This window comes from Arachis ipaensis, chromosome B10 (genome assembly GCF_059453495.1).
Source record: "Arachis ipaensis isolate K30076 ecotype BB chromosome B10, ASM5945349v1, whole genome shotgun sequence".
Taxonomy (NCBI): domain Eukaryota; kingdom Viridiplantae; phylum Streptophyta; class Magnoliopsida; order Fabales; family Fabaceae; genus Arachis; species Arachis ipaensis.
This window is the reverse complement of record NC_142435.1, coordinates 54,841,748-54,852,423: the sequence shown is the minus strand read 5'-3', so window position 1 is coordinate 54,852,423 and position 10,676 is coordinate 54,841,748. Positions and strand designations below refer to the sequence as shown.

The window sequence follows — 10,676 nt, the reverse complement described above, 5'->3', positions numbered from 1 at the left end:
AGAGACAACAGAAAGCAGAACACAAACAAAAGAATACAAGAAAATAAAACACAGAAATAGCATGCAAGCAGACAAACATAAAGAAATAAACCACACACAGAAAGGAATGCAACAGAGAATGATGCGCAGACAAGAATGATGCATGTCTAGCCCTAGTGCAGGTAATGAGCTCATCTGTCGGTTACTAACCCGCTCCCGACGTTATCCAGCAACCTCTGTCTGGATAAGGCTTTCCTATTGGCTATACCCCTGTGTACAGGAAATAACCCCTCTGCCACCACAGGGTCCACTGCACGCAGGAAATAACACATCTGCCACTGCAGGGATGTACGCCGACACACCTTCTGTATACAGGAAATAACCCTTCTGCCACTACAGAAATGGAACAGGTGGTCACGGTACTTCTGTAGCAGGAAATAACCCCTCTGCCTTACAGAAATAAAATATGGATCTGTACCGTAGGAAAGCGTTCTCAATGATCACACCATTATCTATCTGACTGCCTCACTGCAGCAGATGATCATACAAGTATATCTGGAGTTGCCTTAACGCAACAAATGAATAAACACATCTCTTGGGCCTACAGAAATAACACCTCTGTAAGTGAACTTCGGCCTACAGGACCTCTAGGGCCAATGGAAAAGCAGCAGATGAACATCCAACCGAACATCATGCTACAAGGCTTAACTCTTTATTCTTATACTCTTCTCTTTATATCTCTTTACTCTGTTCTGGTTTCTCTTTTCTCTGTATCTCTCTACTCTGCTCTAATTTCTCTATTTAACGTATGTATTTAAAGCTTATGTAAATTTTGGTATGAATAGTTAATCTGTCCCAAGTATAGGTTCATTAAGTCTATACTGAAACAGTTTAACTTTTCATATAATACCTAACCCTAGTCGTGACTCAAGTACTAACTAAGTTGCCCTAGTTCGTTCACTAGTCTGTGTCTGTTTTTCTGTCGTTAAAACTTTACAGACTTTTCTTTGGTTTTTATATTTTCTTTAACTTTTTATCTTTCCTTTATCTTTGCCTCACTAATATGTTCTTACCACTCCCTAAGTGTTTTATGAAGGTAATTATGAAATTCTGCGCTTAAAGTTGTCTTTCTAAAGCTTTTACAGAAAACTGCCTTTTCTGCATTATTTTATTATTTTCATTAAAATATTATTTTTAATTAAATATTATTATTTAATATTTTATTATTATTTATTATTTTATTATTAAATTTTCGAAAATTAACTTTACTTTAACCTTTAACCTTTAAAATTCACTTTTTACCACCCGTAACTTTTAATATTTCTACGTTTACCACCCTAACTTTCAGAAATTACCAAATAACCCCTAAAACACCAAAAATTTTACTTCCTTGCCCTTTTTAAGATCTAAGGCCTGTTCTTCATTGTTCTTCATCACACTCAAAGTGTTCTTCATGTTCTTCATAAATTCTTCAGATTCTTTCTCTGTTTTTACCCGTTTTTCAGTCTTTTCAGCAACCGATTTTTACCATAATTCATAATAAATTAGCAGCCACTAAAATCCCATCTTTTCTACATGATTTCAACACAAATTGAACCTCAATTTAAGCTTAGGGTTTCGTTTTTCCAGCTGCCCAAGAACATGAACTTTAAAGCTTGAATTTCATCAAATTTTATCAAAATTTCACCAAAATTTCAACAAGAATCACTCATATAAATCATCAATTTCAAGCACAGCCAAACCATATCATAATCACACAACTCAAACACAATCAATCAAGATTAAATTCGTCAATCCCTACCTTGATTTGCTGCTCCAAATTCGGTTAGACTTTCAGGTGGTCCTTAAGCACTTTTTCCTCCTAAAACACATCAAGAACAACTTTAAATCCACAAACTCTCAACTGACCAAATCTCCCTCAGCACGTTAGGAAGAGATATCTCACCTTAGACTTGCTGAAAATTAATGTTTCTTGGCCCTCAAGTCATGTTAAGCATGATTCCTAAGGAAGAACATCAAGAAAACACATGTTTTGCATGTTTTTCCTTGAAAACCGAATTTAAATGGGAAAGGTACAGCCATCTAACCTTATTTCCAGCCTTGATAAGTTACATGGTTATGTACAGGAAGAAAAGAGGATCATTTTGGTGAAATCGGAGTTTTGATTTGAGTTTTGGTTCAGAAGAAATCAAGATTTGAAGATTAAGTGTTCATGAAGTTTTCTCTCTTTTCTCTCCTTTCAATTTCGGCCAAAATGATGAAATGAGACAGCCTTGGAGGTCTTGGGGGTGTAAGGTGAGTTGTGATTGGTTGGCTTGGAGGTGGGTTAAAATAATATTAAAATATCTCAGGTGTATAACTACTAAAACTAGATGTATCGGAACACTTGCAAAAACATCTCTAAAAATTATTTTCTGAGCTACTAGCATAAATGACACTAGTAACATATTTATTATGAGAATAAAACATGAATAATGAGGCCTTAGCATTGCTAAAGTCACCAAAGAGTGCTGGTGCTAAGCTGCACCAGTAAACCGTAAACCCGGTTAAACCGATTTTCTGTTTTTAAATAAAACAGACCAGGTAACCTTATAATATCATTCAAGCATTTTCTAATACTAATATAATGATAATATTATACTATTATCTCTCTCCTCTCATAAATCGAGTCTGGTTTGTCAAACTGAGACTATTTACGAAAAACCGAATCAAAACCCCTAACCGATACGGTTCAAAAACTAGGTTCTTCGTGACCGCGTTATCGAGCTTGTCTCAACTAAGGTCCTGAGTTAAAGATAATATAATGACAATGAGGATTGAGATGCTTGATGATACAGAAGAGGTATTCCCTTTACTGATCTTTCGGAGAAATCCGTGTATTCAGAAACGATCTCGCGTACTCGAAAATCGGGGTTGTTACATTCAGCGCCAGAACCATGCTCTGTTCTGGCGTTGAACGCCAGCCAGATGCATCTTACTGGCGTTTAAATGCCAGTAAGGTCTTCCTCCAGGGTGTGATTTTTTCTTCTGCTATTTTTGATTCTGTTTTCAATTTTTATATTTATTTTGTGACTCCACATGATCATGAACCTAATAAAACATGAAAAACAATAAAAATAGAAATTAGATAAAAATTAGGTTGCCTCCCAACAAGCGCTTCTTTAATGTCAATAGCTTGACAGTGGGCTCTCTTGGAGCCTCACAGATGTTCAGAGCATTGTTGAGACTCTCCAACACCAAACTTAGAGTTTGGATATGGGAGTTCAATACCAAACTTAGAGTTTGGTTGTGGCCTTCCAACACCAAACTTAGAGTTTGACTGTGGGGGCTCTGGTTGACTCTGCAATGAGAGAAGCTTACTATGCTTCCTCTCCATGGGTACAGAGAGAGATCCTTGAGTTTTAAACACAAGGTTGTCCTCATTTAATTGAAGGATCAATTCTCCTCTGTCCACATCAATCGTAGCTCTTGCTGTGGCTAGGAAGGGTCTTCCATGGATGATGGATTCTTCCTCATCCTTCCCAGTATCTAGGTCTATGAAATCAGCAGGGATGTAAAGGCCTTTAACCTTTACTAACACATCCTCTACTTGTCCATAAGCCTGTTTTCTTGAATTGTCTGCCATCTCTAATGAGATTTTAGTGGCTTGCACCGCAAAGATTCCCAGTTTCTTTATTACAGAGAGGGGCATGAGGTTTATCCCTGAACCAAGGTCGCACAGAGCCTTCTCAAAGGTCATGGTGCCTATGGTACAAGGTATTAAGAACTTTCCAGGATCCTGTTTCTTCTGAGGCAATTTCAATTGATCTAGATCACTTAGTTCATTGGTGAACAAGGGAGGTTCATCTTCCCAAGTCTCAATACCAAATAATTTGGCATTCAGCTTCATGATTGCACCAAGAAACTTGGCAGCTTGCTCTTCAGTAACATCCTCATTCTCTTCAGAAAAGGAATACTCATTAGAGCTCATGAATGGCATAAGGAGGTTTAATGGAATCTCTATGGTCTCTAGATGAGTCTCAGATTCCTTTGGTTCCTCAAAGGGAAGCTCCTTATTGATCACTGGACGTCCCAGGAGGTCTTCCTCCTTGGGATTCACGTCCTCTCCTTCCTTCACAAGTTCGGCCATGGTGATTAATTCAATGGCCTTGCACTCTCCTTTTGGTTTTTCTTCTGTATTGCTTGGGAGAGTACTAGGAGGGATTTCAGTGATCCTTTTACTCAGCTGGCCCACTTGTGCCTCTAAATTTCTAATGGATGACCTTGTTTCATTCATGAAACTCATAGTGGCCTTAGATAGATTAGAGACTAAGTTTGCTAAATTAGAGGTATTTTGTTCAGAGTTCTCTATCTGTTGCTGAGTGGATGATGGAAAAGGTTTACTATTGTTAAACCTATTTCTTCCACCATTATTAAAGCCTTGTTGAGGCTTTTGATCCTTCCATGAGAAATTTGGATGATTTCTCCATGATGGGTTATAGGTGTTTCCATAAGGTTCACCCATATAATTTACCTCTACTATTGCAGGATTTTCAGGATCATAAGCTTCTTCTTCAGAAGATGCCTCTTGAGTACTGTTAGATGCAGCTTGCATTCCATTCAGAATCTGAGAAATCATATTGACTTGCTGAGTCAATATTTTATTCTGATCCAATATGACATTCAGAGTATCAATTTCAAGAACTCCCTTCTTCATAGGCGTCCCATTACTCACAGGATTCCTCTCAGAAGTGTACATTAACTGGTTATTAGCAACCATGCCAATGAGTTCTTGAGCTTCTGCAGGCGTTTTCTTTAGGTGAATAGATCCACCTGCAGAAGTATCTAATGACATCTTAGCCAATTCAGATAGACCATCATAGAATATATCCAGGATGGTCCATTCTGAAAGCATGTCAGAAGGACACTTTTTGGTCAGTTGCTTGTATCTTTCCCAAGCTTCATAGAGGGATTCACCTTCTTTCTGTCTGAAGGTTTGAACATCCACTCTAAGCTTGCTCAGCTTTTGAGGAGGAAAGAACTTGGCTAAGAAAGCCGTGACCAGCTTGTCCCAAGAGTTCAGGTTATCTCTGGGTTGAGAGTCCAACCACACTCTAGCTCTGTCTCTTACAGCAAAAGGGAAAAGCATGAGCCTGTAAACTTCAGGATCTACTCCATTAGTCTTAACAGTATCACATATCTGCAAGAATTCAGTTAGGAACTGAAAAGAATCTTCAGATGGAAGTCCATGAAACTTGCAGTTCTGCTGCATCAGAGAAACTAGCTGAGGTTTCAGCTCAAAGTTGTTTGCTCCAATGGCAGGAATGGAGATGCTTCTTCCATGTAAATTGGAATTAGGTGCAGTAAAGTCACCAAACATTCTCCTTGCATTATTGTTGTTGGGTTCGGCTGCCATCTCCTTTACTTGTTTGAAATTTTCAATAAGGTTGTCTTTGGATTGTTGTAATTTAGGTTCTCTTAGTTTCCTCTTCAGAGTCCTTTCAGGTTCTGGATCAGCTTCAACAAGAATGCCTTTTTCCTTGTTCCTGCTCATAAGAAAGAGAAGAGAACAAGAAAAGAAGAGGAATCCTCTATGTCACAGTAAAGAGGTTCCTTATTGTTAGTAGAAGAAGAAAAGGAATAGGGGTGAAGAAGAATGAAGAATCCAAACACAAGGGTAAGGATAGGAGCAGTGATGTGAGATGAAGAGAAGTGTTAGTAGATGAATAAATAATTAGAAGGAGATGAGGGAGAAGGATTTTCGAAAATTATTTTTGAAAAAGAGTTAGTGATTTTCGAAAATAGTTTTTGAAAAAAGTTAGTAATTTTTTTGAAAATTAAAATAAAAAATTAAAATAATTAGTCAATAAAAAGAAATTTTGAAAAAGAGGGAAGATATTTTCGAAAATTAGAGAGAGAGAGTTAGTTAGGTAGTTTTGAAAAAGATAAGAAACAAACAAAAAGTTAGTTAGTTAGTTGAAACAAATTTTGAAAAGATAAGGAGTTAGGAAGTTAGAAAAGATATTTTGAAATCAAGTTTTTGAAAAAGATATGATAAGAAAATATTTTTGAAAAGATATGATTGAAATTAGTTTTTGAAAAAGATTTAATTTTTAAAATCACAATTAATGAATTGATTCACAAGAAATCACAAGATATGATTCTAGAACTCAAAGTTTGAATCTTTCTTAACAAGCAAGTAACAAACTTGAAATTTTTGAATCAAAACATTAATTGATGATGTTATTTTCGAAAATTAGGAGGTAGAGATAGGAAAAAGATTTTTGAAAAATATTTTTAAAATTTTCGAAATTAAATAAGAAAAATGAAAAAGATTTGATTTTTGAAAAAGATTTTGAAAAAAATAAGATTTTTAAATTGAAAATTTGATTTGACTCATAAAAACAACTAGATTTTAAAAAATTTTGAAAAAGTCAACTCAAATTTTTGAAATTTATGAGTGAAAAAGGGAAAGATATTTTTTTTTTATTTTTGAATTTTTAATGATGAGAAGGAAAAACATGAAAAAGACTCAATGCATGAAAATTTTGGATCAAAACAATGAATGCATGCAAGAATGCTATGAATGTCAAGATGAACACCAAGAACACTATGAAGATCATGATGAAAATCAAGAACATATTTTTGAAAATTTTTATATGCAAAGAAAACATGCAAGACACCAAACTTAGAAATCTTTCATGTTTAGACTCTATGGATGCAAAAATGCACATGAAAAACAAGAAAAGATGCAAAACAAGAAAATATGAAGATCAAACAAGAGGACTTACCAAGAACAACTTGAAGATCATGAAGAACACTATGAATGTATGAGTTTTTCGAAAATTTTATGCAAATTTTAAAACATGCAATTGACACCAAACTTATAACATGACACATGACTCAAACAAGAAACACAAAAATATTTTTTTGATTTTTATGATTTTATGATTTTTTTGTATTTTCTTTTATTTTTTTCGAAAATCATTTGAAAAAGAAAAATAAGGATTCCAAAATTTTTAATATGAATTCCAGGAATCTTATGCTATTTAATCTAAAGCTCCAATCAAAGGGTCAGGCATGGCTTAATAGCCAGCCAAGCTTTAGTATGTAACTCACACATGACACGCCTGACATACCCTATCCAGAAGAATTAGATATGGCTTTACAGCCAGCCAGGCTTCAACATGCTTCATGAAACACTAGAATTCATTCTTAAAAATTCTGAAGAAAAAAATATTTTGAAAACATTTTTATTTTAAATTTTTTTTGAAAACAAAGGAGAAATTTTTGAAAAATTTTTTTTTTGAAAAATTTTTGAAAATAAGAAGAAAATTACCCAATCTAAGAAACAAGATGAACCGTCAGTCGTCCAAACTCGAACAATCCCGTCAACGGCGCCAAAAACATGGTGCACGAAATTGTGATCATCAATGGTGCCATCAACATGGTACGCTCAATTGTAATCTCAACTTTTTATCACAACTTCGCACAACTAACCAGCAAGTGCACTGGGTCATCCAAGTAATAAACCTTACGCGAGTAAGGGTCAATCCCACGAAGATTGTTGGTATGAAGCAAACTATGGTCATCTTGTAAATCTCAGTCAGGCGGATATAAAATGGTTATGGAGTTTTCGAAAATAAATAATAAAATAAAGGATAGAAATACTTATGTAAATCCTTGGTGAGAATTTCAGATAAACGCATGGAGATGCTTTCGTTCCTCTAAACCTCTGCTTTCCTGCTGTCTTCATCCAATCAATCTTACTCCTTTCTATGGCTGGCTTTATGCAAGGACATCACCGTTGTCAATGGCTACTTTTGATCCTCTCTGGAAAATGGTCCGATGCGCTGTCACTGCATGGCTAATCGTCTGGAGGCGTCACCCTTGCCAATGGCTGCATCCTATCCTCTTGTGAAAATGGTCCAAAAGCTCTGTCACAGCACGGCTAATCATCTGAGGTTCTCGATCATACTGGAATAGGATTCACCCTCCTTTTGCGTCTGTCACTACGCCCAGTACTCGCGAGTTTGAAGCTCGTCACAGTCATTCAATCCTAGAGTTCTACTCGGAATACCACAGACAAGGTTTAGACTTTCTAGACTCTCATGAATGCCGCCATCAATCTAGCTTACACCACGAAGATTCTGATTAAGAGATCTAAGAGATACTCATTCAATCTAAGGTAGAACGAAAGTGATTGTCAGGCACGCGTTCATAGGGAATGATGATGATTGTCACGTTCATCACATTCAGGTTGAAGTGCGAATGAATATCTTAGAAGCGGAATAAGTTGAATTGAATAAAAAAATAGTAGTACTTTGCATTAATCTTTGAGGAACAGTAGAGCTCCACACCTTAATCTATGGAGTGTAGAAACTCTACTGTTGAAAATACATAAGTAATGAAGGTCCAGGCATGGCCGAGAGGCCAGCCCCCAAAACGAGATCACAGGATCAAAAATACAATCCAGGACGATGTTTAATACAATAGTAAAAAGTCCTTTTTATAATAAACTAGCTACTAGGGTTTACAGAAGTAAGTAATTGATGCATAAATCCACTTCCGGGGCCCACTTGGTGTGTGCCTGGGCTGAGCTTGAATGTTACACGTGCAGAGGCTCTTTCTGGAGTTGAACGCCAGGTTGTAACGTATTTCTAGCGTTCAACTCTGGTTTGTGACTTGTTTTTGGCGTTTAACTCCAGACACCAGCGTAGAACTGGCATTCAACGCCCTTTTACGTCGTCTAAACTCATTCAAAGTATGGACTATTATATATTGCTGGAAAGCCCTGGATGTCTACTTTCCAACGCGATTGGAAGCGCACCATTTTCAGTTCTGTAGCTCCAGAAAATCCACTTTGAGTGCAGGGAGGTCAGAATCCAACAGCATCAGCAGTCCTTCTTCAACCTCTGAATCTGATTTTTGCTCAAGTCCCTCAATTTCAGCCAGAAAATACCTAAAATCACAGAAAAACACAAAAACTCATAGTAAAGTCCAGAAATGTGAATTTAACATAAAAACTAATAAAAACATCCCTAAAACTAACTAGATTCTACTAAAAACATACTAAAAACAATGCCAAAAAGCGTATAAATTATCCGCTCATCAGTGAGCAAGGGAGGTTCATCTTCCCAAGTCTCATTACCTCATTACCAGGAGGTCTTCCTCACTGGGATTCACGTCCTCTCCCTCCCTTGTAGGTTCGGCCATGATGGTTAAATCTATGGCCTTGCACTCTCTCTTTGGATTCTCTTCTGTATTGCTTGGGAGAGTACTAGGAGGAATTTCAGTGACTCTACTCAGCTGGCCTACTTGTGCCTCCAAATTTCTAATGGAGGGCCTTGTTTCATTCATGAAACTCAAAGTGGCCTTAGATAGATCAGAGACTATATTTTCCAAGCTAGATGGATTCTGCTCAGAATTCTCTATCTGTTGCTGAGTGGATGATGAAAAAGGTTTACTATTGTTAAACTTGTTTCTTCGACCATTATTAAAGCCTTGTTGAGGCTTTTGTTGATCCTTCCATGAGAAATTTGGATGATTTCTCCATGAGGGTTTATAGGTGTTTCCATAAGGTTCACCCATGTAATTCACCTCTGCTATTGCAGGGTTCTCAGGATCATAAGCTTCTTCTTCAGAAGATGCCTCTTGAGTACTGTTGGATGTAGCTTGCATTCCATTTAGACTCTGAGAAATCATATTGACTTGCTGAGTCAATATTTTGTTCTGAGCCAATATGGCATTCAGAGCATCAATTTCAAGAACTTCCTTCCTCATAGGCGTCCCATTACTCACATGATTCCTTTCAGAAGTGTACATGAACTGGTTATTTGCAACCATGTCAATAAGTTCTTGAGCTTCTGCAGGCGTTTTCTTTAGGTGAATGGATCCACCTGCAGAATGGTCCAATGACATCTTTGATAATTCAGACAGACCATCATAGAATATATCCAGGATGGTCCATTCTGAAAGCATGTCAGAAGGACACTTTTTCGTCAGTTCCTTGTATCTCTCCCAAGCTTCATAGAGGGATTCACCTTCCTTTTGTCTGAAGGTTTGAACATCCACTCTAAGCTTACTAAGCTTTTGAGGAGGAAAGAACTTGGCTAAGAAAGCCGTGACCAGCTTATCCCAAGAGTTCAGGCTATCCTTAGGTTGAGAGTTCAACCATATTCTAGCTCTGTCTCTTACAGCAAACGGGAAAAGCATGAGCCTATAGACCTCCGGATTAACCCCATTGGTCTTAAAAGTATCACAGATCTGCAAGAATTCAGTTAAGAGCTGAAAAGGATCTTCAGATGAAAGTCCATGAAACTTGCAGTTCTGTTGCATCAGTGAAACTAATTGAGGTTTAAGCTCAAAGTTGTTTGCTCCAATGGTAGCGATGGAGATGCTTCTTCCATGTAAATTGGAATTAGGTGCAGTAAAGTCACCAAGCATCTTCCTTGCATTGTTATTATTTTCGGCCATGTCTCCTTCTTTTTCAAAAATTTCTGTCAGATTTTCTCCAGAGAGTTGTGCTTTAACTTCCCTTAGCTTCCTCTTCAGAGTCCTTTTAGGTTTAGGATCGGCTTCAACAAGAATGTTCTTGTCCTTGTTCCTGCTCATATGAAAAAGAAGAGAACAGAAAATATGGAATCCTCTATGTCACAGTATAGAGATTCTTTTATGTGAGTAGAAGAAGATATGAATAGAAGATGGAGAATCCAAAC

At 36.9% G+C, this 10,676-nt stretch overlaps 2 non-coding genes across 2 annotated transcripts; both read left to right on the top strand.

Moving 5' to 3' along the window:
- Positions 1-4,867: 4,867 nt before the first annotated feature.
- LOC148580104 (small nucleolar RNA R71) lies at positions 4,868-4,975 on the top strand. The gene has a single exon (XR_015896803.1). It is a non-coding gene; the product is annotated as a small nucleolar RNA R71 (small nucleolar RNA).
- Positions 4,976-9,933: 4,958 nt separating this feature from the next.
- LOC148580103 (small nucleolar RNA R71) lies at positions 9,934-10,041 on the top strand. The gene has a single exon (XR_015899664.1). It is a non-coding gene; the product is annotated as a small nucleolar RNA R71 (small nucleolar RNA).
- The last annotated feature ends 635 nt before the right edge of the window (positions 10,042-10,676 follow it).